Source organism: Nannobrachium achirus (genome assembly GCF_963921795.1).
Source record: "Nannobrachium achirus genome assembly, chromosome: 15".
Classification (NCBI taxonomy): Eukaryota; Metazoa; Chordata; class Actinopteri; order Myctophiformes; family Myctophidae; genus Nannobrachium; species Nannobrachium achirus.
The window spans coordinates 16272538-16297924 of record NC_137822.1 but is presented as its reverse complement, the minus strand read 5'-3'; the positions used below and the strand labels follow the sequence as shown (position 1 = coordinate 16297924).

General features: G+C 40.3%; 1 long non-coding RNA gene across 1 annotated transcript; it reads right to left on the bottom strand.

Annotated features, from left to right (window-relative positions):
* Nucleotides 1–1691: 1691 nt before the first annotated feature.
* Nucleotides 1692–3539, bottom strand: LOC308299411. Its single transcript, XR_013962767.1, has 3 exons — nt 2576–3539; nt 2356–2468; nt 1692–1922 (listed from the first exon to the last, which is right to left on the bottom strand). It is a non-coding gene; the product is annotated as an uncharacterized lncRNA (long non-coding RNA).
* Nucleotides 3540–25387: the final 21848 nt, after the last annotated feature.

Genomic DNA, 25387 nt, shown 5'->3' with positions numbered 1-25387 from the left:
GCCCCAATGGTCAATTTCAACACACTGAAGACCATAGCTGGTGCAATAATCCAGCCCCTCTTTGACTACGGAGTCCACGTATGGTATCGTGACGCCCCACAAGCCCTAAAAACTAAACTCCAAACAGCCCAAAATAAACTAATTAGGGTCCTACTTCACCTTCCCTATCAGACTCACCTCACCGCTACTCACCAGTTAAGAGTGGGGTGGCTCAGAGTAGATGACAGAGTACAGCAACTTGCAATGGGCCTGGTGTACAAGATACACTACACCACTATGATACCCAAGTACCTGTCAAAATACTTTATAAACATTAAGGATGTCCATAATTACAACACCAGAGGCAGCGCCACAGATCACTTTCAACCCAGAGTCAAAACCAACAAAGGGTCAAACTCCTTTTTCTGCTATACCACCAAAATGTGGAAAGCCTTACCGAAGGTCATAAAGGAGTGTGGATCACTAGCATCCTTTAAAATTGCCCTGAAGAATCACTTACAGGCAGCAGCCATTCGCAACTGGTAAAAAACTAACCTAGCCCAACCCTACCCTCCCCTGCCCCTTCTTTGTATATACTGTTTATTTAGACTTACTGTTTTCTTTTTTGTTTTTCTTTACATATCTACTGCATAGTACTGTGTTCTATTTGTCTGTCATTCAATGTTATATGAGATACTTCAATGGTTTCCAGTGGAAATAAGCTTAGTCTTTTCATGGATCTCCTTTTAGTAGACCTTGTACCAGTGAACTGTACCGTCATGAAACTGTACCTTTTCCTATGCAAACTTCTAATAAAGTCTTCAATCAATCAAACACACAAGATGGTGACCTTACTTTTATTTGTGACAGTATTTGTGTCAAAACAAACAATGATCACCGTGTTCGGAGAGCGACCCCTGGAGTCACAGCACAAGATGGGTCACCAGTTTCCATGTAACTTACAACAAGACAACGCAGCGCCGGCTCACAGGGAGAAGAGATGATACAATTATTAACGTCTATTACGTGTAGCCTACTGCAGCTCATGAATAAATATCAGCGGTCGGGTCATATCAATAGTGATTCCCGTAAGAAATTCATGCCTTTAGAACTAATTATTAATCCAGCTTTACAACTGCAAAACATGAAGATTGATGAGTGTAGTCTCTTGTAGCCGAAGTTACAATTGCTTCACGATCATCGTTTTTTTATTTTATTTTTTTCCCATATTGTTTTTCAATAAACAACACATAATGCAGAATGTACTGTAGGCTGATCAGACCCACGTTTGGTCCTCTATAAAGTCCGGCTCCGTTCACACCAGCAGAGGACAGGACCATGGTCCGTTTGGAAGGGGACCGAGTCCTGCCTTTTCAAGAGGACCATGGTCCGGACCAAACAAAGGGACCATGGTCCCTTTGCACGTTCACACCAGCGGACCAAAGGAGAAAGAGGACCATGGTCCCTTTTAAGCGGACCAAATAACCCTGGTGTGAACGCCCCCTTATACTGTCTTGTTTAAAACTAGACAGCGTTACTTGTAAAACAATAAAATAAAAACTGACTGATCCTCTAGTTCAGGGGTCTTCAAAGTTTTCAGGCCAAGGACCCCTTAGTTGAGAGAGAGATGAAGCAGGGACCCCCACAACCTTTTTATAGAATCCATATACTATAGTTTCATTGTTTGACAGCAAAATCATCAGTGTATTTTGAATTCGTGTCAATTTGTGTTTTCAGATATTGACAGTTGAAGACCCCTGCTCTAGTTTTTTATTGTAATGTTACCATAAATCGTTGTCTGCTTGATTAACTGTTGCTCTCTCGATCTCCTGCTTCTCCTCATCAGTTACAGCCAGGGATGACAACACATAAAGAGCTTTGTCCTCAGCCTCTCCATAACCTGGACTGGTCACCAGCCCGTCCCATGTCTTGATAGGGAGTGTCTAGATTTAAAGTTAAGCACACAAATGTATCATTCATCTGATATTGTGAATGCCTGGCAAGAGATTACAAACTGTACATCCGTGTCGTTTACATCATGTCATGGACCTTTCCACCTCTTTCCGCGGGAATTTTTTTGCACCACACATCCGGGTAACAGCAGACATACAAGCTCACGTCGCGTCGCAGATGCAACCGTTGTGAGCTTGTAGATCACACTCGGCTGCGGCGCCGGAAGCTCCGTCCAACTTCTGCGCAATGCACGATGGGATGTTGGAAAGTTGTGGATACTATGTATTGTAATTACACATTACATCAATTTAGAAAACTAAAATCTGTACAAATTGTACATAATTATTGAGTGTGGTGGGATGATTTCAACCTAGCTGAATTGCCACTGAGGCCAAATCAAAGTACAAAATAAATAAGACCTACCCGAGGTTGTTCTGGTCTCAGGATCCACCACAGCGGAGTAAAACGGCCAAGCTGTGACAAGGATGTCACTGTCCAGTCCTTGGTCTCCTGGGTTACAGGTGTTTTGATCCTAGCTGAAATAGTATAAAATCAATGTTTTAATGCTTCAGAAAATCACTGATTTCTTAATCATCACTATGTACAACACTGCAAAACATGCAAATTAACATGAATTAATTACCTTGTGATGTGGATGGTGCCATCACAGACACCCTCTTGGCAACAATGTTGTCAGATTTTGGTGGCTTTGGCCTCTTCCACACACATTCCACGTCTGTGCGGGACACATTTTTCTCCACCCAAATGAGCAGAGCTGCCATATGATGGCACTTGTCACGGCCGATCGGGCACTCGCAGGTGCTGTATGTCACTTCCTGACTTTCAACATGCACCTGTATTGAAAACAACTAAACCCTCACACCAACCCTAACATTTCTGAGACCTCACAGTGCTGATTATATAAGCCTACCATACATTTGCAACTAACAGCCCAGGTGCATGGCTTTTTCGTTGTAGCATAAGGCACATGAAAAGCCAGGGAACGTGATATTGAAAACAACTAAACCCTCACAACAACCCTAACATTTCTGAGACCTCACAGTGCTGATTATATAAGCCTACCATACATTTGCAACTAACAGCCCAGGTGCATGGCTTTTTCGTTGTAGCATAAGGCACATGAAAAGCCAGGGAACATGATATTGAAAACAACTAAAGCCTCACACAAACCCTAACAATTCTGAGACATCGCAGTGCTGATTATATAAGCCTACCATACATTTGCAACTAACAGCCCAGGGGGGTGGCTTTTTTGTGGTAGCACAAGGCACATGAAAAACATGTGTGGTGGTATATCCCATGCTCAACAGTAACAGGTCAGGAGGGCACTAGAGAAATCTGGATGTGAAATTGGCCATTTTATCCAAAATGTAAATAATAATAATATTATAATAATAATAAAATGATCTCCAGTAAAAGAAAGTATGTATGATAATGACATGCCTAAACAATCGACAATTAAGGTCTAATATTTCTACAATTGTTACAAAACATGTATGCCTAATCTATGCCCAGTCATTTTGGGGCATAAACAAGAAGTTGAAGGGCAAATTCAAGTCTGATAATGATGTACCGTGCATGTTCACATCATGTATACTTTACATTACTTAAAGGAAAATTCCAGAATAAAACATATTAATCCTTAATCAGCCTTTTATCACGTATGTACATACCTGGTATGATGGATTTCTGTCATAGTGGTCGATTTTCCTTTCAACACAGGACTCCTCTAGATCTCTCCCCACAGCCAAAACGGTGGTCAATTGAGGTCCTCCAAAAGCGCTAATTTTCACCGCTGCAAAGTTACTTTTTTCTTCATAAATCTTCTATTTATAGTTCCAAGAGAGCCAGTAATCCACTGTTTTATCGCGGCTTGAGGGAAATGGCCGTTGTTTACATGATCCCAATACTAGCACTCAGAGAAGAAGAATGAAGTCTCGCGTCTCGCGTGACCGGCATTATGAGGTAATTTTTACCTAAAGTTTATTTGGTGAGGCATTGCAGAATGTCTTGAGGAAAATACGATTATTTTGTGTTTATATTGTAGCCTACATTGTTTACAAATAATAATAATACATGTCAAAGTTATTTTGTAAGTAATTCCATGAATAAATAATAAATAAAATCGAAGAAATGTATTGAGGAAAATAAAAATAAATAAGGTAATAGAATTACCTTATGACCACAGGAAGTCCGTAGTATGCGTTGTTGTGAATCCTTCTCAGTCATATTACTAGATTCTAGCGATCAACAGACTAACTAGATTATATTCTTCTGCTTTCTTATTTTTTATATATATACCACGATGCCTTGTTGTGTACATACTGGCTGTAATAACTCCAGGAGAAAGCTTTCATTTGCGCTAAAGAAAAAGCTGAAAGGGACGCGGTAATCACGCGAGACGCGAGACTTCATTCTTCTTCTCTGAGTGCTAGTATTGGGATCATGTAAACAACAGCCATTTCCCTCAAGCCGCGATAAAACAGTGGATTACTGGCTCTCTTGGAACTATAAATAGAAGATTTATGAAGAAAAAAGTAACTTTGCAGTGGTGAAAATTAGCGCTTTTGGAGGACCTCAATTGACCACCGTTTTGGCTGTGGGGAGAGATCTAGAGGAGTCCTGTGTTGAAAGGAAAATCGACCACTATGACAGAAATCCATCATACCAGGTATGTACATACGTGATAAAAGGCTGATTAAGGATTAATATGTTTTATTCTGGAATTTTCCATTTTAGCTAACTTTGATGATGGTGAGGAAATCAATCATGTAAAAACCTTAAATTCTTTTTTTATATACTTTTTTTTACTTAAGATTGACTGGCCTATTTGTGTGTCTGTCTCTGTGCTCTTAGGCGTCTAACTTGTCTATGTATGCTCTTGACAGTTTCTTGTTCCAGGAGCAGCAGTTCCACATCACATCGGCGTGGACTTATTCGACCCAACTGTTGTGGTGTCCATGTATCGCCAGCTGCAAGTCCCGCCTGCTCAAGCTGCGCAAGCAGATCCGCCCGGACCTTCTTTTGCAAATTGACTCCAATTTATCTTTTTCCTTTTATAGAAATGGCTAATCTCTCAATCACCGTGGACAACTACAGGTACAACATCCTGTATCCTAATTATCATGATGCCACATATCAGGACTCCAGCTGGACAGCATTTCACATCCCTGGACACCCGTTCAACGGCTACCCCAACGTCCACACATGGTCCCAGCTGATGAACATGATCGACCAGGCGGCTGGTCGCCCTGGCTGGATGGCGCAAGATCCTCTCCAGATGCGCAAGCAGATCCGCCCGGACCTTCTTTTGCAAATTGACTCCAATTTATCTTTTTCCTTTTATAGAAATGGCTAATCTCTCAATCACCGTGGACAACTACAGGTACAACATCCTGTATCCTAATTATCATGATGCCACATATCAGGACTCCAGCTGGACAGCATTTCACGTCTAACTTGTCTATGTATGCTCTTGACAGTTTCTTGTTCCAGGAGCAGCAGTTCCACATCACATCGGCGTGGACTTATTCGACCCAACTGTTGTGGTGTCCATGTATCGCCAGCTGCAAGTCCCGCCTGCTCAAGCTGCGCAAGCAGATCCGCCCGGACCTTCTTTTGCAAATTGACTCCAATTTATCTTTTTCCTTTTATAGAAATGGCTAATCTCTCAATCACCGTGGACAACTACAGGTACAACATCCTGTATCCTAATTATCATGATGCCACATATCAGGACTCCAGCTGGACAGCATTTCACGTCTAACTTGTCTATGTATGCTCTTGACAGTTTCTTGTTCCAGGAGCAGCAGTTCCACATCACATCGGCGTGGACTTATTCGACCCAACTGTTGTGGTGTCCATGTATCGCCAGCTGCAAGTCCCGCCTGCTCAAGCTGCGCAAGCAGATCCGCCCGGACCTTCTTTTGCAAATTGACTCCAATTTATCTTTTTCCTTTAATAGAAATGGCTAATCTCTCAGTCACAGTGGACGACTACAGGTACAACCTGAATAATTATCATGATGCCACATACCAGGGCTCCACCTGGACAGCAGTTCCCATCCCTGCAAACGGCTACCCCTTCGTCCACACATGGTCCCAGCTGATGAACTGGATCGACCAGGTGGCTGGTCGCCCTTTCTGGATGGCGCAAGATCCTCTCAAGATCCAAGGGGTGAGGGGTATTTAATTCAGGGTTCCCACAGTCATGAAATTCCTGGAAATATTTTGAAATTAGAAAAATATTTTTCCAGTACTGGAAAAGTTTTGGAATTTATCATGGGTCCTGGAAGAAAATAGCTATGCGTTGTCTTTGGTTATTGATTTTGTTAATACCTCTGAAATGACAAATTAAACATGGGCCAAATTGCATGTCTAATATATAAATGCCTTAATGGTCTGGCTCCCCCTCCTCTTATGGAATTTATCCATAAGAGGGACATTGGACGCATTACTAGGTCAACATCCAGGGGAGACTGTGAAATTGATTTTAGAGGAACTACCTTTAGTAAAAACGTTCTCTCCATAAATAGTTGCCTGAGGGTTAGGGTTAGGTACTGTTTTGTTTCTTGTTTTATGTCCTGAGGACAACGGATGAAATGTAGCTTTAAGCTAACTCCGGCTGGTTTACACTAGGATTTTTGTATGTTGTATTGTGCAATGTATCATTATCTCTGTGTTCATGAATTGGTGCTGTCCCGTCCAAATGAACAATAAACTAAACTAAACTAAATTGTCAAATATTAGAGGCAGATATTGTGAAAATAGCCGATCTACATGCTCACAACAAGGCGTTGTTAGCATGTAGATCAAGATCTGCTATTTTCACAATAGAACCGTGTTATACAAAATTCCTCAACTCTTAGTGCTCGTCAGGTTGGGGGGTCCCCAGTTAAAATATGATTATTTCGGGGGTCACAGCCTGAAAAGGTTTAGAACTACCTGTCTTTGGGCATTGCTCATAGGAGTAAGCGACTTGTTATTGAGCTGAATTATTGTTATATAGTCCTGGAAATTGGGTTAAATATTCTGGAAAAGTTTTGGAAATTAATTGGTAAAAATGTTTGGGAACCCTGTTAATTTCATTTTAGCTAACTTTGATGACGGTGAGGAAATCAATCATGTAAAAACCTTAAATTCTTTTTTTATATACTTTTTTTTACTTAAGATTGACTGGCCTATTTGTGTGTCTGTCTCTGTGCTCTTAGGCGTCTAACTTGTCTATGTATGCTCTTGACAGTTTCTTGTTCCAGGAACAGAAGTTCCACATCTCTATGGCGTGGACTTATTCAACCAAAATGCTGTGGCGTCGATCTATCGCCAGCTGAGAGTCCCGCTTGCTCAAGCTGCGCAAGCAGATCCCGGACCTTCTGTTGCAAATCTGGTGGCAAACCCAAATCAGACCCTCCATTTCACGCTCATAAGAGCCAGTTTTCAGCAGGTAAAAGTTTTGATAAAGTCTTGGAAATTCATTGGTTAAAATGTGTCAGGGGTCTTCAACAGGGCGTCCAGGACCCCCAGGGGGTCCCCAGAGTTACTACAAGGGGTCCGCCAAATATTTGTGATAGGATAATTATTTTAAATGAACAACTTTAACCCTCACATCCCTATTCTGAGGAGAACCTTAGCTAAAAATAGCAGGTCTACAAGCTCTCAACTCCGCGAGGCGTTGAGAGCTTGTAGATAGATTTTTTGGCAAATAGGTTTAGTTTAGAGGTAAAAAAAAAGAAAAGAAAACAAAGCAGACCAAGTACATAGTGAAAGGTCAAATTAACTAAAAACACGAATCCAACATAGACTGATGACAGGGCTGTCAAACATTTATACAATATGTAGTGGGGGTCCCTGCTTCATCTCTCAGCTAAGGGGTCCTTGGCCTGAAAACGTTGAAGACCCCTGCTGTATGTTATTTGTGCAGCATGGCAAAAAGCCCAGTTTTAAATCTTTCCCTGCTTTCCTGTGTTCCAGGGGCTGTTTCCTCCACCACCACCACCACCACGTGTGAACAAGTGAGCATATTATGCTCAAGCCAAAACCACCCCCTAAGTTGACCAAATATTTTGATTCACCCATGTTAAATGTTAAATGTTATGACTCCCTCGCATAGAGAAAATGACTGCACACTTAAAGGTAGTGTTAAAAATGCCACATTTCAGTATCTTATTATTGCCTTTGGCAGTAATTGCATGTTGCCTTTGGCAGTAAATACACAATGTGTATGGAATAGTCATAATGACCTTACAAGCTTATGCGATGAGCATTGTGACCAGTTGTTAGCTTGTAGATCGCAATGCAACGTGCACTACTATTATTAGTATATTATTGATGATATTGATTGATATATTTGTTTGTGAACAGATGTAAAATGTGGGTGTTTTCTACAAATGCTTTTTTTTTTTTACCCCATGATTCCCCAGTCCCTCCCTTTAACTGTTTGGGGTGTTTGTTTGGGGTGGTTTTGTGTGAAAATGTGATTGGATAAAGTTTCATTGAAAAACCTTTAGCACGTTTATTTTTATTTCTGTTATAGTCTTTCAGAAAGAATCCACCACCATTCCCTTTCAGGAAACGGGAAGGACGTGGTTGCCTGATGGTCCTCCAGTACCTTGATGGAGTGGGACTTGTGAAAATAGCCGATCTACATGCTCACAACAAGGCGTTGTTAGCATGTAGATCAAGATCTGCTATTTTCACAATAGAACCGTGTTATACAAAATTCCTCAACTCTTAGTGCTCGTCAGGTTGGGGGGTCCCCAGTTAAAATATGATTATTTCGGGGGTCACAGCCTGAAAAGGTTTAGAACTACCTGTCTTTGGGCATTGCTCATAGGAGTAAGCGACTTGTTATTGAGCTGAATTATTGTTATATAGTCCTGGAAATTGGGTTAAATATTCTCTAAAAGTTTTGGAAATTAATTGGTAAAAATGTTTGGGAACCCTGTTAATTTCATTTTAGCTAACTTTGATGACGGTGAGGAAATCAATCATGTAAAAACCTTAAATTCTTTTTTTATATACTTTTTAGTGGCCAAGGCCACGAAGTGGCAAAAGGCCACTCATTGATATTGGACTTCATCATTGTGGGCTCGCCTATAAGGCGAGCACACTTTAGATGTTGTCATTATTTATCTATCAGTCATATCATACTGTAGACGGGAACTTCGGTTCCTTTCTACTCCTACATACTTAGTGAGAAAATGAAAATAAAAACATCAATGTGTTCAGTTTACAGTGGCGAAGTGTGCTATTATTTTCTATAGCAATCGGCCAAATGGTGGCGCTGTAGGAAGCCTTCGAAAGTGCGAACTTTGAACAGGTATAGCTCATGCTGTGTTTGAGTTACAGTCATGAAACCTGTATACACGTATGCGTCTCCTCATGCCGAACAACTTTTACCCTCTAACTTTTGACCTCTGACCTTTAGGTCTCCCACAATTCGGAATTATATGAAAAACAGTAAAAATCTATCTCCTCCTGGGTTTTTTTCGATACGCGCACAAAACTTTTTTCACATAAACTTTGGACCAATACGGTCAAACTAATCTCGGCGGATTTCTTTTAAAGTGAAATATAATGTTTTAATAATTCTATCAATATTGCGGTTTTATGCAAATTATTCTTCTGCCTCTAAATCATACATGCAAAGTTACACGTTCATGGCATTTGGCAAAGATGTGGAGGGTTAGTCAAAGTATCACTGAAACCAATTTTATTCCAATCGGCCAAAGGGGGGCGCTATACGAAGCGTTTGAAAATTCAAACTTCAAACGGGCATAAGTCATGACTCGTTTCGTTTGAAGACATGCAACTTGTTACACGCGTGCTTTGACTCAAGCGGAAGACATCTGTGTCGTTGTTAAGTAAGCTCCGCCCTTTGATTTTCCGCCATTTTGAGCAGTTTGTAAAACGCGTAAACCCGCTTTTATTCTGGAATTTTCGCTCCACGTGCACAAAACTTTTTTTACGTGAACTTTGGACCGATATCTAAAGATCTGTCAGATCGGATTTCTTTAAAATTGAAACATGCTTTTTAAAATAAATTCAATGAATATTGCAGTTTTATGCAAATTATTCTTCTGCCTCTAAATCATACATGCAAAGTAACATGTTCATGGCATTTGGCAAAGATGTAGAGTGTTAGTCCAAATATCACTAAAACCAATCTTACCCCAATTGGCCAAAGGGGGGCGCTATATCATTTTGAGCAGTTTGTGAAACACTTAAACCCGTTAGGATTTTTTTTTGCAATTTGCATGAAACATTCTACACACAATCTAAGGACCTTTATCTAATATGCCTATGAAGTGCACACACACAAAAAAAATAATAATAATGAATATAGCTGCAAGCAGCGATAAAGTGGCCAAAGCCAAAAACACCTCAAATCATGAACACAGCCTGCAATGTGCGTGAAATCTTGCAAGCACATTCCCAATAGGTCAAGGAACAGATACCACCCTTCTTACATTGGCCTGTTATAGCGCCACCAGCGGGTCAACTTTTGCACAACACATTTTTGGAACAAAATGGACCAATCTTTGACGTCAGTAACGTCAAAGAGAGCACTGCCTGCGATCTTGACATTTTGTACTTTTATAGCCATTGTTTTCTGGCTTGAAGCGAGCCCACAATTGTTTCGAAGGAACAATATTTTTCTAGTTACTATTATTCTTCCGCCACTTTTTCTCTAGCGGCTAGACCGTGCAGTCGCTTTTTACGAAACTTGGCAGTATGGCAGAGGACTATGCCAAACGGCTAAAACGCGAAGCTCGCAACAATTGGCCAAAGGGTGGCGCTGTAGGAAGCCTTTGAAGAATGCCAACTTTGAACTGGTGTAGCTCATGCCCTGTTTCAGGTACAGCAATGAAACCTGTATACACTTATGCGTCTCCTCATGCCGAACAACTTTTACGCTCTGACTTTTGACCTCTGACCTTTACTTCTCCCACAATTTTGAATTATATGAAAAACAGTCAAAATCTATCTCCTCCTGGGATTTTCGCGTAACGTGCGCAAAACTTTTTTTTACATGAACTTTGGAGCAATACGGTCAGATCTGTCTCGGCAGATTTCTTTTAAAGCGAAACATTATTTTTTAATAATTCACTCAATATTGCAGTTTTATGCAAATTATTCTTCTGCCTCTAAATCATACATGCAAAGTGACACGTTCATGGCATTTGGCAAATATGTAGAGGGTTAGTCCAAATATCACTGAAAGCAATCTTACTCCAATTGGCCAAAGGGGGGCGCTATACGAAGCGTTTGAAAACTCAAACTTTAAAGGGTCATAAGTCATGCCTCGTTTCGTTTGAAGACATGCAACTTGCTTACACGCGTGCCTTGACTCAAGCGGAAGACATCTGTGTCTTTGTTAAGTAAGCTCCGCCCTTAGATTTTCCGCCATTTTGAGCAGTTTGTAAAACACTTAAACCCGCTTTTATTCCGGAACTTTCGCGTCACGTGCACAGAACTTTTTTTACATGAACTTTGGACCAATATCTAAAGATCTTTCAGATCGGATTTTTTTTAAATTGAAACATGCTTTTTTAATAATTCAATCAACATTGCAAGTTTTATGCAAATTATTCTTCTGCTTCTAAAACAAACATTTAAAGTAATATTTTCTCACTGTGCAGAGCTGTGTATAGCTCACCTGGTAAGGCCTTTGTCTATCATTCCAGAAGTCTCCTGTTCAAGCCTTACCTCATGCATTTAAAATACATTTTACAACATTTTGCCGTGAAAACCCTGGTACTGCAACTGAACATGGCAACCCGACCAAACATGGCAACCTTCTTAAGCAAGGGTATAAATAGTGGTTGAGTTGAGGCCACTTCCCCCCTCTCAAGCTGCATGGTGCTGGTGGTTGCTGCTACTCACTGCTACATTATGCAGCAGCTGCAGGTCTGTACACTGTTCATTATTCTAACAACTATTCCAATTTCTAACAGTTTCATTCATTATACTTACCCATACTATAATTTGGCTTTTAGATTTACCTCACCTGACCATACCTACCCGATCCACTCGATACACTAGCTGTGTGTGATGGAGGAACAATGTGACTTGGTAAGCTGACCATGTGCTCTGAAATGTTATGTTGTTTTTGGTTTTGGGATCTAAATGTTAAACGATTTCTTTTGGAATGTAATGCTTGTATGTTAGCTGCAACGTTGATTATTGAATTGATGTATTTTGAGTTTAATGCCAATGCCTAGTTGGGCAGATTAATGGAATTATTTTGTTTCAAGCCTGTAGTGCAGCAGATTATTTGAATTTGATGTTTTTCTATTCATTTGGCCTTTTTCTTTGATCCGGGCCAGGTTTATTGCCTAGAACTGAATCTGAAAGATGGCGAGCCTGCAGAAAGACTGACAGAATCCTGTCTGACCTATGGTTATGGGTAGGAAAAAGCAGCCGCAGTGACACTCATTCCTAGTTTGATTTGATTTTGAAGTAATGACTTTGAGTTTCTTTATAAAGTAATGATGTTTGAGTGCATTCATTTATTCATTTATTGTTTCAAACCATGCAGGGGAAGCTCAGCCTCACACCTGAAGCCCATCTGACAATCAGCTGACAATCAGTACCAGCTCCCAGATTGCTTCATTGAAGCCAAAGAAAGGCAGTGTAAGTGGGTTCATTATTCTGAACTGTGTGGAACGGGCAGATTGAACACCTCTTCTCTACCTTGTGGCTCACTGTAATTATTCTGAAGCTCACCTCATTTCTCTCTCCCTCCCCCACCTAGGCTGGCTGGGTTCCAACACCCCCCAATTGGAATCCATAGTCTGCTCTGCCCACAGGACAGCAGCCCCATGTGAGCCCCTAAAGTTCCAAGTTTTGACCCCCAGCCGCCTTCCCCTCAACGTTTTTCAATAAAAACAATTTAAGTTTAGTTAAGTCTGACTCTGCTAGCCACTTACAGAAAATAATGCTGCTATAATATTTTGCAATTGCAAATCCTTTGGGTAAATAAACTGAAATTCATACTATTGCATGACTATTTCTTTATCATGTTTCACAAGCATCTGGGTCTACAATGCCAGTGGTGTAAAAGTAACTGAGTACATTTACTCAAATACTATCCTTAGTATAATTTTGAGGTATTTTATACTTCACTTGTATAGTCTTACTTCTAGGCTACTCCAGTAAATGCTCGTGCGTTGCATTGCATTGTGAGCTTGTAGATCTGCTATTTTCAAAAAATGTCAAGTTGATGCCAATACCTTTGTACTTTTATTCAGTATTTATCTCTATATATTCATGTTATTCCTGGCACCGCCCCTGTTATCCTGTTCATATCCTGAAAGAGGCGGAGGCTGAAAAAGCTGTCCTGAAAAACATCATTTGATTTCCTGTTGTCCTTGCATTAAAGTGTCAGTAGTTGGCGTTCTGGGCTCTGAATGTACCTGGGTTGCCATGTCTGCTTATAATAAGCAATTTGTGTCTCGTTAAGATTTTTATTTATCCAGCCCCCACCATGCAGTTTTGTACAGTGAAACCCAAAATTCAAAAATGGCAAAAATAAACTTTGCCAACAATCTAAAAATAGAGAACTCGGGAACGGGAACAAAAGGCAAAACTCAAGAAAAAGGCAAAAATAACAAACACTGCACTAGGCTATGGGGCCCTTGCAACTCTCACTGAGATTTGTTCATCTCGCTCTGCTGAGCATAACAGAGTTGCCCTGGTTTGCAGCCTCCCTTTAAAGGAGTGGATCCTACCACTAACCTGGAAACCAATTACCTTGAAATGGCTGATATAGCAGCTTACAGTCTCTCTCTCTGAATACATTACCCTTTCAATAAATGTGAAAGTGTTTTACACTACATATTCAGGCTTGGAATTCATGTACAGAGCTGTTAGAAAAACTTTGCTCAATGTCTTTGTCTAACACCCCCCCTCCTCCACAGTATTGGCAACCTCCACCCCTATTTAAGTGGAGTGGTACAGCCCTGTTCTGTTTGACTTGCACTGTCACGACCTGGCCCGTAGGCAATGACTAATTGAGGAGGACACATGGTAGGGGTATAAATAATAATAATTTATTAACTAAAAGGGTTAACTCATATTTACAAGAGTATGAGGTGTGTAAGTCAGTAATCAGTAGTGTCAGCAATGCATGTATGTGTGGTAAGTATGATGTGGGGTGTTGTAAAGAGTGTAAACTCAAAGGAACTGAACAAACAAAGGGTGCTGTCGTCTGGGGAGGGAGAGAGAGACTGGCTTTCCGCTCAGTCTTTTATGGGGAGCCAGGGAGCACTGGCCAGGTGCTCCCAATGCACCTAATCATCAGGCTCCATTGGCCGACACCCATAGGCTCTGTGGAAGAAGCACACATACAGTGATCCACCATACATAGGGCTACACGTGTGTGTGTGCGTGCGTGCGTGCGTGTGTGCAATGTCTTTAAGCAGATTGCATATGTCTATAGGGCACGGGCTGCCCCGTGACAAAGTGGTTCCCAAATCCTACAGTCTTTTGCATACATGTTGTGTAGAGGCCAATTTGTGCTTGTTGTGATGGTCTATATACAACGTGTACTATAGCCAACTATATAATAATAGACACAGGTACAAGATATAACTTTCAGCTTAACGCGGGAGCTCTTGTTTTATTCACTCTCTCTGTAGGAGTACCGGCGATCAACTGACATCCGGTCTAGTGCTTGTCACAATAAGGTGTCTCATAACGTGTATCTCCAACTTCACAATAAGAGCTTATGTTGTGATCAGTATCAAACATTACAGTGCTTTTACCTATAACCACCGATTAGTGTAAAACTTTGTATGCACACTTCCCAGAGGCCAAGGAAAAACCTGTGCCGTGCATTTTTCACATCTGCCATTTATAGCGCAACCAGAAGGCAGACTTACAGTATGTAAAACACATTCTTCGATATTACTCCTTCAAATTTTATCCGAAAATCACACAAATCAGTACACAGTATCTCTACAGTGATGTGATCATGACGGATTTGTCCGATATCATATTCTATCTAATTGGCTAAAATTGAATTCCAAGGTTTGCAGGATTGCTCCTTTTTGAACAAATTGTCTCAAACGCAGCCTTCTATGTGTGTGAGATTTTGCACACACATTCCCACTAGGCCAAGGAACAGATGCCACCCTTCTCACATGTCACCAGTAGGCCAAAAAAAAACACCTGACCTGTTCGGAAGAACACTGCTTCTAGTTTCTCTTTGATGTCTTCTTTGCTTTCCCTTGATGCTTTTGCCTTGGCCACTTTATCGCTGCTTGCAGCTATATTTTTTACTTAAGATTGACTGGCCTATTTGTGTGTCTGTCTCTGTGCTCTTAGGCGTCTAACTTGTCTATGTATGCTCTTGACAGTTTCTTGTTCCAGGAACAGAAGTTCCACATCTCTATGGCGTGGACTTATTCAACCAAAATGCTGTGGCGTCGATCTATCGCCAGCTGAGAGTCCCGCTTGCTCAAGCTGCGCAAGCAGATCCCGGACCTTCTGTTGCAAATCTGGTGGCAAACCCAAATCAGACCCTCCATTTCACGCTCATAAGAGCCAGTTTTCAGCAGGTAAAAGTTTTGATAAAGTCTTGGAAATTCATTGGTTAAAATGTGTCAGGGGTCTTCAACAGGGCGTCCAGGACCCCCAGGGGGTCCCCAGAGTTACTACAAGGGGTCCGCCAAATATTTGTGATAGGATAATTATTTTAAATGAACAACTTTAACCCTCACATCCCTATTCTGAGGAGAACCTTAGCTAAAAATAGCAGGTCTACAAGCTCTCAACTCCGCGAGGCGTTGAGAGCTTGTAGATAGATTTTTTGGCAAATAGGTTTAGTTTAGAGGTAAAAAAAAAGAAAAGAAAACAAAGCAGACCAAGTACATAGTGAAAGGTCAAATTAACTAAAAACACGAATCCAACATAGACTGATGACAGGGCTGTCAAACATTTATACAATATGTAGTGGGGGTCCCTGCTTCATCTCTCAGCTAAGGGGTCCTTGGCCTGAAAACGTTGAAGACCCCTGCTGTATGTTATTTGTGCAGCATGGCAAAAAGCCCAGTTTTAAATCTTTCCCTGCTTTCCTGTGTTCCAGGGGCTGTTTCCTCCACCACCACCACCACCACGTGTGAACAAGTGAGCATATTATGCTCAAGCCAAAACCACCCCCTAAGTTGACCAAATATTTTGATTCACCCATGTTAAATGTTAAATGTTATGACTCCCTCGCATAGAGAAAATGACTGTATGCACACTTAAAGGTAGTGTTAAAAATGCCACATTTCAGTATCTTATTATTGCCTTTGGCAGTAATTGCATGTTGCCTTTGGCAGTAAATACACAATGTGTATGGAATAGTCATAATGACCTTACAAGCTTATGCGATGAGCATTGTGACCAGTTGTTAGCTTGTAGATCGCAATGCAACGTGCACTACTATTATTAGTATATTATTGATGATATTGATTGATATATTTGTTTGTGAACAGATGTAAAATGTGGGTGTTTTCTACAAATGCTTTTTTTTTTTTACCCCATGATTCCCCAGTCCCTCCCTTTAACTGTTTGGGGTGTTTGTTTGGGGGTGGTTTTGTGTGAAAATGTGATTGGATAAAGTTTAATTGAAAAACCTTTAGCACGTTTATTTTTATTTCTGTTATAGTCTTTCAGAAAGAATCCACCACCATTCCCTTTCAGGAAACGGGAAGGACGTGGTTGCCTGATGGTCCTCCAGTACCTTGATGGAGTGGGACTTGAACCTGCAAATTGCCTGTAGCAGAGGCAACCATTAAAGGAATAGTTCACCCCCCCTCCCCCCTTTTTTCGTTGCATTCCTAAGACAAAAAAGTTACAAAAGGTAAATTCACCCCATTGATTCTGGATGGGGGTACATTTATTGTAATATTGTCTCAGGAATTCTACAAAATAGATATATCATTGAACTCAATTCTTCATTGGGGGTGAACTACTCCTTTAAAGTACACCACACCATTGCTCCAAGGCAGACTTTTTTGGACCTCAGTCAGCAGGTGTCTTGTCTCTGTGCTTTTGAGTTGTTCTTTTATACTCTATTACCTTTGAAAACTAAACTTGACTAGACGAGCAAAACGTCTGTCCGAACCATCTAGTTTTCTAGTAGCTTGTTCCCTACAAACTTTCCCATAGGTGAACCTGTCTGTCATCAGCTTCCAGGAAGTAGAACTACGCCTTGTTAATGATACCTTTTTTAAGATTACCATGATAAAGTTTGAACAGTGTTTCGAGGTGCAAGTACATGTATGCAGTGGTGGAAAAAGTACCCAAATGTTTTACTTAATTAAAAGTATCAATACTGCATTGTAGATACTGTTACAAGTACATATCCGGAATTCAAAATGTAACTGAGTAAAAGTACAAAAGTACTGGTATCAAAATGTACTTGAAGTTCCAAAAGTAAAAGTACTAAATGTTTGAAAATAGCTCTTGTATAAAATAGGGCTAAAGTAGTTTGTAGCGCCCAAATCCTATATTTGGAGCTCTACTGCTGGTTGCCGACTAAAGGGCTCAAAGTCCTGACGTGTGGTGTGGCTCAAATGGCTCTTACACCCGCCCCCAATTGCAACTGGCGGAAGACATGCAATTCAAAATCAAAATACAAAGAGCCATAAATCAAACCAAAACATCTTTAGAAATAAACAAAATAGAAAAACCTTTTAGGCATTCATAAATGAGGCAATTTACATAATGCAAAACAAACTCAGTTGTTTTAAATCTGTACCTCACATAAAGAAAGTCACCAACTAATGGCTGGGCAGTGGGCATCATTTAACCACCAGACACAACTGGCCAAGTCTCTCCTGTGCTGCTTTGCTGTTCCGTGCAGCGTTGGCCATGATACAGCCTGTCTGAAACGTGGCTCTTTTCAATAGACTTGATCCTTTTCTTTCTTGAACTTTCCCATCTTACTTTCTTCCTCTTTCTTTGGCTCTGCCATCTTTCCTTCTTCTTTCTTTGGCTCTGCCATCTTTCTCTCTTCTTCATCTTTCTGGAGCCCCCAGCCAGCTGCTAACTTCATGGCGGCAGGCCTCCCGGCTCCAACAGCCACCACAGTAGCAGGCCTTCTCGCTCTCACTGCACCGGCAGCCCCAGTCTCAACCAGAGTGCTCCTCGCCACCAGGCTCTTGATGCGGGCCCCCTCCATCTCCACATCGCAGTCACTGGCAGCCAGAGCCCCCTTGACTGCAGCCAAGCACACGCCACTCTGTTCCTTGGAGGCTGACAAGGCCTTGACTGCAAGCTCCGCTGCGCTGGAGCTGGTCTTCTTGGGTTGTGGAGCAGCGACGCTGGAGTCAGGGGTCATGGGCCTTGGAGCTGCTGTCATCATCTTGACCTTGTCTGGAGCCGGAGGGAAAGATGGCTGCTGCTCTGCCACAATCAGTGGCTCCTCCACCACTCTGCTCAGCTTGTGCTCTTTCGCAACAGCTGGTTCTGCACTGAGTGGCTCTTGCACCTCGCTGTTCAGCTGGTGCTTCTTAGAAACAGTCGGTTCTTCAGCAAGGGTGCTGAGGGCATCTTGTACTGCCTCCATCTCCTGTTTCCTCCTCTGCTCACTCTGTGTCCTCCTCAGAGCATCAGCCTGCTCCTCCAAAGCATGCCTTTCTTTCATTTCAGCAGCACGAGCCATGAATGCAGCTTTTTCTGCCTCTGCCTGCTTTAATGCAGATGAGATGGAGGACCTTTTGGGTCCGTGTACCTTTTGATAGTTTGTTATTGGATTTGGTTTTTAAGAACGAAAAACGAAAAAGGAGACAATTAGTTCTGGTTTGCCGTTTTTTGTTTTTGATTAACAAATCGAGAAACGGAATACCAATCCCGGTCCGTCCATTTACACTCTGTTGTTTACACGTGACAAAACCAAAATAGCCAATGCAAAAACTGCGAAACGGCTCCGCGGTCCGTTCTGGGTTCTGCTTATTCCGTAATTCCGTTTATAATGACAAATGAAAGAACGCAGAACGGAAGCAGCAGTGACGTAAGTGTCACGTGACCGGAAAATCTGTCGCGGTTGTAGTTCTTTCAGGTTTTTTCCGTCGTGGACTCGTGTACTATATTAAAAGCTTTTATTTGTAGTAGATCTACACATTGTGCAAGTAAGCAGTCATATGGAGTGTAATTTTATTATAGAATTGACCCGATAATTATAGGGGAGAGCCGGGGAGGGAGGGTAGAAACATGGGGGGCTTAATCTATTAAGTGCAGCAGGCTAAAAGGTCCGAATTGCAACAGTTGCAACACACGTTTCCACTGCAGTTTCAGATGATAATTATATTCATGGCCCTGACCCCTACAATATAATTATATTCTAGTAGTGTATAACAATATGGGCAACTATTCAGGCATTTAGCAGATGCTCTTAATCCAGAGCAATAAGCAAGGTCAATATATCAATCAAATGCATAGAAATAATATTCTAAGGAAAACAAACAATCCCCTTGTCATTTAAAGTTTACATATTCTTTAAACTGATGACACATGGTACATGTGTATAAATACATAACTGGGTGTGTACACATTTAATTGGAGACAATAATCCCATTTAGACTGGGAACGCATCTTTTTATGTTAAATTCACCTCTTGAAAAATAATACAATATTAAAACATTTGAGCAATATTAATCTTAGAAACAGTTGTTCCTGAAAAACATTAGGATTTAGATTTAGAAGAATTCTTTGTCATTTTTTAAGCTCAAAGCTGTGAGCTTGTAGCCTAGATCTTACAGAAATAACAGGAATTTAAGAGACTTTTTTGTGTGGGCGCTCAAAAATGTAGCACATTCAAAAAATAATTTGAGAATATTAGACATATTCACTCATATAACATTGAATGACAGACAGATAGAACACAGTACTATGATAGATATTTAACTCATATAACATTGAATGACAGACAGATAGAACACAGTACTATGATAGATATTTAACTGATATAACATTGAATGACAGACAGATAGAACACAGTACTATGATAGATACAGTATTTAACTCATATAACATTGAATGACAGACAGATACATGTAGAACACAGTGCTATGATAGATATTTAACTCATATAACATTGAATGACAGACAGAACACAGTACTATGATAGATACAGTATTTAACTCATATAACATTGAATGACAGACAGATAGAACACAGTACTATGATAGATATTTAACTCATATAACATTGAATGACAGACAGATAGAACACAGTACTATGATAGATATTTAACTCATATAACATTGAAAGACAGACAGATAGAACACAGTACTATGATATATATTTAACTCATATAACATTGAATGACAGACAGATAGAACACAGTACTATGCATTATATATTTTAAATTTACACTCCCAGTAGGCTATAAAGTTAGCAACATTTGGCACATGTGGCCCATCAGAACACTGGTTTTCAATCTATCAATTTGGAATGATCAATCTGAATGGCATATTAAAAACGTATATGTATTTTTGACAAAATTCTGTGACACCATGTATGTACAATCAAGTCTATTGTGTGTCACCTATGAAGCACCACATCCGAAACATTACAAGAAATTAAACAAAAACATGAAAATATAAAGTACAGAAAATGCTGCAACCAAAAAGGTCTCTATTTGGAAGGATGAAAACATAAATAACCAACAGCACTATTTTGATTGACAGGGAAGGTGGATCCAATCAAATAGCTGCCGGATCCAATCAGAGACGACAGAGAGGTGGAGGAACATGTTCCCCCTCAAATTAAGCACTTGGTATTTACAATAGAAAGGTCAGGGGAGGTCAAAATTAAGGCTGCCATACAGAGGCATGCAATACACTGACTGCTGAAGATGCTAGGCTCTACAATATATGATCACACATACTGTATGTGTATTTCCCAGTCAGATTTGTTTCTCAGATCATAAAAGTTGATTTCACTGACACTGGCCAGGAGTTGTACATTAGGGATTAAGGTGTCTGAGAGAATCAGTGTCAGTCTCTGAGCACCATACAATTAAAAAAGGGAAGAACAACCGGTGACAGAGTTTCCGAAATGAAGATAAATAATGATGTTAATCTGAATGAGAACAAATATCTGTTTGTCAGTATGCTAATCCTCCTTAAAGGTCCAACCAATAAAACTAGTAAGACGCCCGGGGGAAGACAAGCGACCTCGCCCTAAAGGGCGAAGTCTTGCCATGTCTTGATGAAACAATGTTACAATTGTCACCAAGTCAAAGTCAATCCACTTTTTGGAGAACAAGGCAAGAAGACACCCAACAGCAACTCACATTCATAGATTTTATAGCATTTCATGCTTTCATAGGGGCAGATGATGCTCTTGACATGTCAAAGCAACATCGCTGTACCTCAAAGCAGGTGACGAGCTAGTCATTTCACTGCAGATACTTTCTCATCATGCCACCGATACTGTACAGCTACTGTAATAGGCCTATTACTATACTTGTGAAAGTGAGCTATGCTGGCATCTGTCCTGTCCTGCAAAACCATGGCACCTACATGGCTTTGTATTTTTGCATGTTGCCTACTATAATGTTATGTCTGAGTTATCTACTGTGAAGTGAATTATGTCCTGCCTGTGAAGCACTTTGATCTGCAACCCTGGATAAAGATGATTGTTCTAATCTAAACGGATAGTGCCAGACGATGCAAGTTTATCACTGGAAAGGACCTGGCATGTAACTTGGGTCTGTGCAACACATTAGGATCACTGATTTTGATCATTGACCACTGATGATTAACACCATGATAGTCTCTCTATTATATTGTATAACCTCGAAAAAATATGTTTATGAATTGAAATATGTTTAATTGTTTGTAAATGTGCAAACATTTCTACCACATTCTTATTGTAATCCAAAGTATACTTTCCAAGACAATACACAGGAATGACGGTCCAGAATTATCATGCTTTGGGGCCTACATCAGGGGTCTTCAACGTTTTTAGGCAGGACCCCTTGGCTGATAGAGATGAAGCAGGGACTCCCTGCACATATTGTATAAATGCGTGATGCAGATTTTCATCAATGTCATAGATAGATTCATAGACTTGTTAGGCGTCCGAGCCTATGTGAAGTCAGCTGCATGGGGCTGTTAATATGACATCATTTTGTAGGCAAAATATTTTTACTATTTACACATTTTTCTTCTCTTTGTTGTTGAAAGGAAAGTGTTAGAATTATACTTTAGTCGTTATTTTTTAGTCGTTGTTTTTTGAAATAGCAAGGGACAGAAAATGCTCTGGGGGCAGATTCTCCTCTGCCAACAAAATGATGTCACTCTTAAAAGCCCCATTAGCGTTAGCTGCAATAAGACTTCCGGTGCCGATCTCTTCAGAATAAGAGTACCCCCGAGGCAATTGAAACATGTTGAGCGAGTAATTGTCCCATGATATGCACATTCAAAACATAGATTAAGCATTTAAACGAACACACACAATGCTAATTATGTTTCTGGGTAAAAAAAAAGTTTTATTAACATTAGAAAAACATTATAAATGGATAAATGCAGTTCGCTGGAGTGCATAGCCTTTACAAATTGGGCACTGGACAGGAGGCGGCTTTTTGTGTCGGCACTTTGAACACACGCACGCGTTCGGGGAGACCTCCTCTATCACACCACACTCTCCGCTAAGCAGGAGAGGTGTAAAATCTATTTCTGTTGGCTTTCCAGTGCAGCCACTCACTCAAAAAAGTGAAATTTTCAGACATTTTCAAACTCTAGTTGGCGCTGGAGAGCAGACGGCTCTTTGCGTCGGCACTTTGAACACACGCACGCATTCGGGGAGACCTCCTCCATCACATCACACACTCTCCACTAAGCAGGAGAGGTGTAAAATCTATTTCTGTTGGCTTTCCAGTGCAGCCACTCACTCAAAAAAGTGACATTTTCAGACATTTTGCTATGCATTCTGTATGTTATGACTCTAAGACAGGGTGGGCAACTTTGATGCTGAAAAGGGCCACTACATTTTCACACACACTCCAGAGGGCCACAATGCATATACCAAAAATAGAAGATCTACAAGCTCTGCTATTCTGCTATTTTTGCAAATATTTTAATTGATATCCTTAAAAGTAATTGTTTTATTTAATGTCAAATGCATGTACAGGTCAACTTATGTTCTTACTTTATGAACTTAATCACAAATGCATTTGACAAAAAAGACTAGTAATAGGCTACTAGTCATCAAGAAGATACTAATATACAGTCGACTGACATAATGAAAGTGGGTCATGTTTTACATTTGGAATTATAACAGCAGAAATCAATATTATATCAGTATTCTGATATTTGCCTGTGGGCCGCATTAAGTGTAGGGCCTGTATGCTCTAAGAACTCATTAATTCTCATTATACTGTGACATGGTTTATAATTAAGTACAACTTGATAGAACATCTGTGTAGAACATATTTAAAATAACGTTATACTTGATGTTTAACCACTTGATCCCAAATTGGGGGGAATATTAACCAAAAGTGTCCAATCTACTAGCTCACTGTAGATCTGCTATTTTGGCAAGGGAGCAGAAAGTGCATTCCAACTCTAGCCACATATAGGGTACTACTGTGTGTGTGTGTGTGTGTGTGTGTGTGTGTGTGTGTGTGTGTGCGCGTGCGTGCGTGCGTGCGTGCGTGCGTTTCATATCTAACAGGACTTCATATGGGAATGCCCATATATGGAGGAAGACAGCCCAAATCTGTGTGGCTGGTTCAGACAGGGATCTCCATGTATGGGCATAAAATGGATTGTATGTATGATGTCAGATGTGATAGACGTCATAGGATTTTCACAAATAACTGAGTAAGCTTGTTTGGGCTCTCACAGCATATCTATCATATCATACAGTACATGGATCTCGAGTACAAGGTAACTGGTCCGATATACATCACTGGCCAGACGGCCAAGATATGGCAAGACTTCGCCCTTTAGGGCGAGGTCGCTTGTCTCCCCCCGGGCGTCTTACTAGTTTTATTGGTTGGACCTTTAAGGAGGATTAGCATACTGACAAACAGATATTTGTTCTCATTCAGATTAACATCATTATTTATCTTCATTTCGGAAACTATGTCACCGGACATGAACATTTTGTTCTTCCCTTTTTTAATTGTATGGTGCTCAGAGACTGACACTGATTCTCTCAGACACCTTAATCCCTAATGTACAACTCCTGGCCAGTGTCAGTGAAATCAACTTTTATGATCTGAGAAACAAATCTGACTGGGAAATACACATACAGTATGTGAGATCATATATTGTAGAGCCTAGCTGAGCATCTTCAGCAGTCAGTGTATTGCATGCCTTAATTTTGGCCTCCCCTGACCTTTCTATTGTAAATACCAAGTGCTTAATTTGAGGGGGAACATGTTCCCCCACCTCTCTGTCGTCTCTGATTGGATCCGGCAGCTATTTGATTGGATCCGGGACCTTCCCTGTCAATCAAAATATGTTCTGTACTTTATATTTTCATGTTTTTTTTTTATTTCTTGTAATGTTTCTGATGTGGTGCTTCATAGGCGACACACAATAGACATATGATTGTACATACATGGTGTCACAGAATTTTGTCAAAAATACATATACGTTTTTAATATGCCATTCAGATTGATCATTCCAAATTGATAGATTGAAAACCAGTGTTCTGATGGGCCACATGTGCCAAATGTTGCTAACTTTATAGCCTACTGGGAGTGTAAATTTAAAATATATAATGCATAGTACTGTGTTCTATCTGTCTGTCATTCAATGTTATATGAGTTAAATATCTATCATATAGTACTGTGTTCTATCTGTCTGTCTTTCAATGTTATATGAGTTAAATATCTATCATAGTACTGTGTTCTATCTGTCTGTCATTCAATGTTATATGAGTTAAATATCTATCATAGTACTGTGTTCTATCTGTCTGTCATTCAATGTTATATGAGTTAAATATCTATCATAGTACTGTGTTCTATCTGTCTGTCATTCAATGTTATATGAGTTAAATATCTATCATAGTACTGTGTTCTATCTGTCTGTCATTCAATGTTATAAGAGTTAAATACTGTATCTATCATAGTACTGTGTTCTGTCTGTCATTCAATGTTATATGAGTTAAATATCTATCATAGCACTGTGTTCTATCTGTCTGTCATTCAATGTTATATGAGTTAAATACTGTATCTATCATAGTACTGTGTTCTATCTGTCTGTCATTCAATGTTATATCAGTTAAATATCTATCTTAGTACTGTGTTCTATCTGTCTGTCATTCAATGTTATATCAGTTAAATATCTATCATAGTACTGTGTTCTATCTGTCTGTCATTCAATATATGAGTGAATATGTCTAATATTCTCAAATTATTTTTGGAATGTGCTACATTTTCGAGCGCCCACTCAAAAAAGTCTCTTAAATTCCTGTTATTTCTG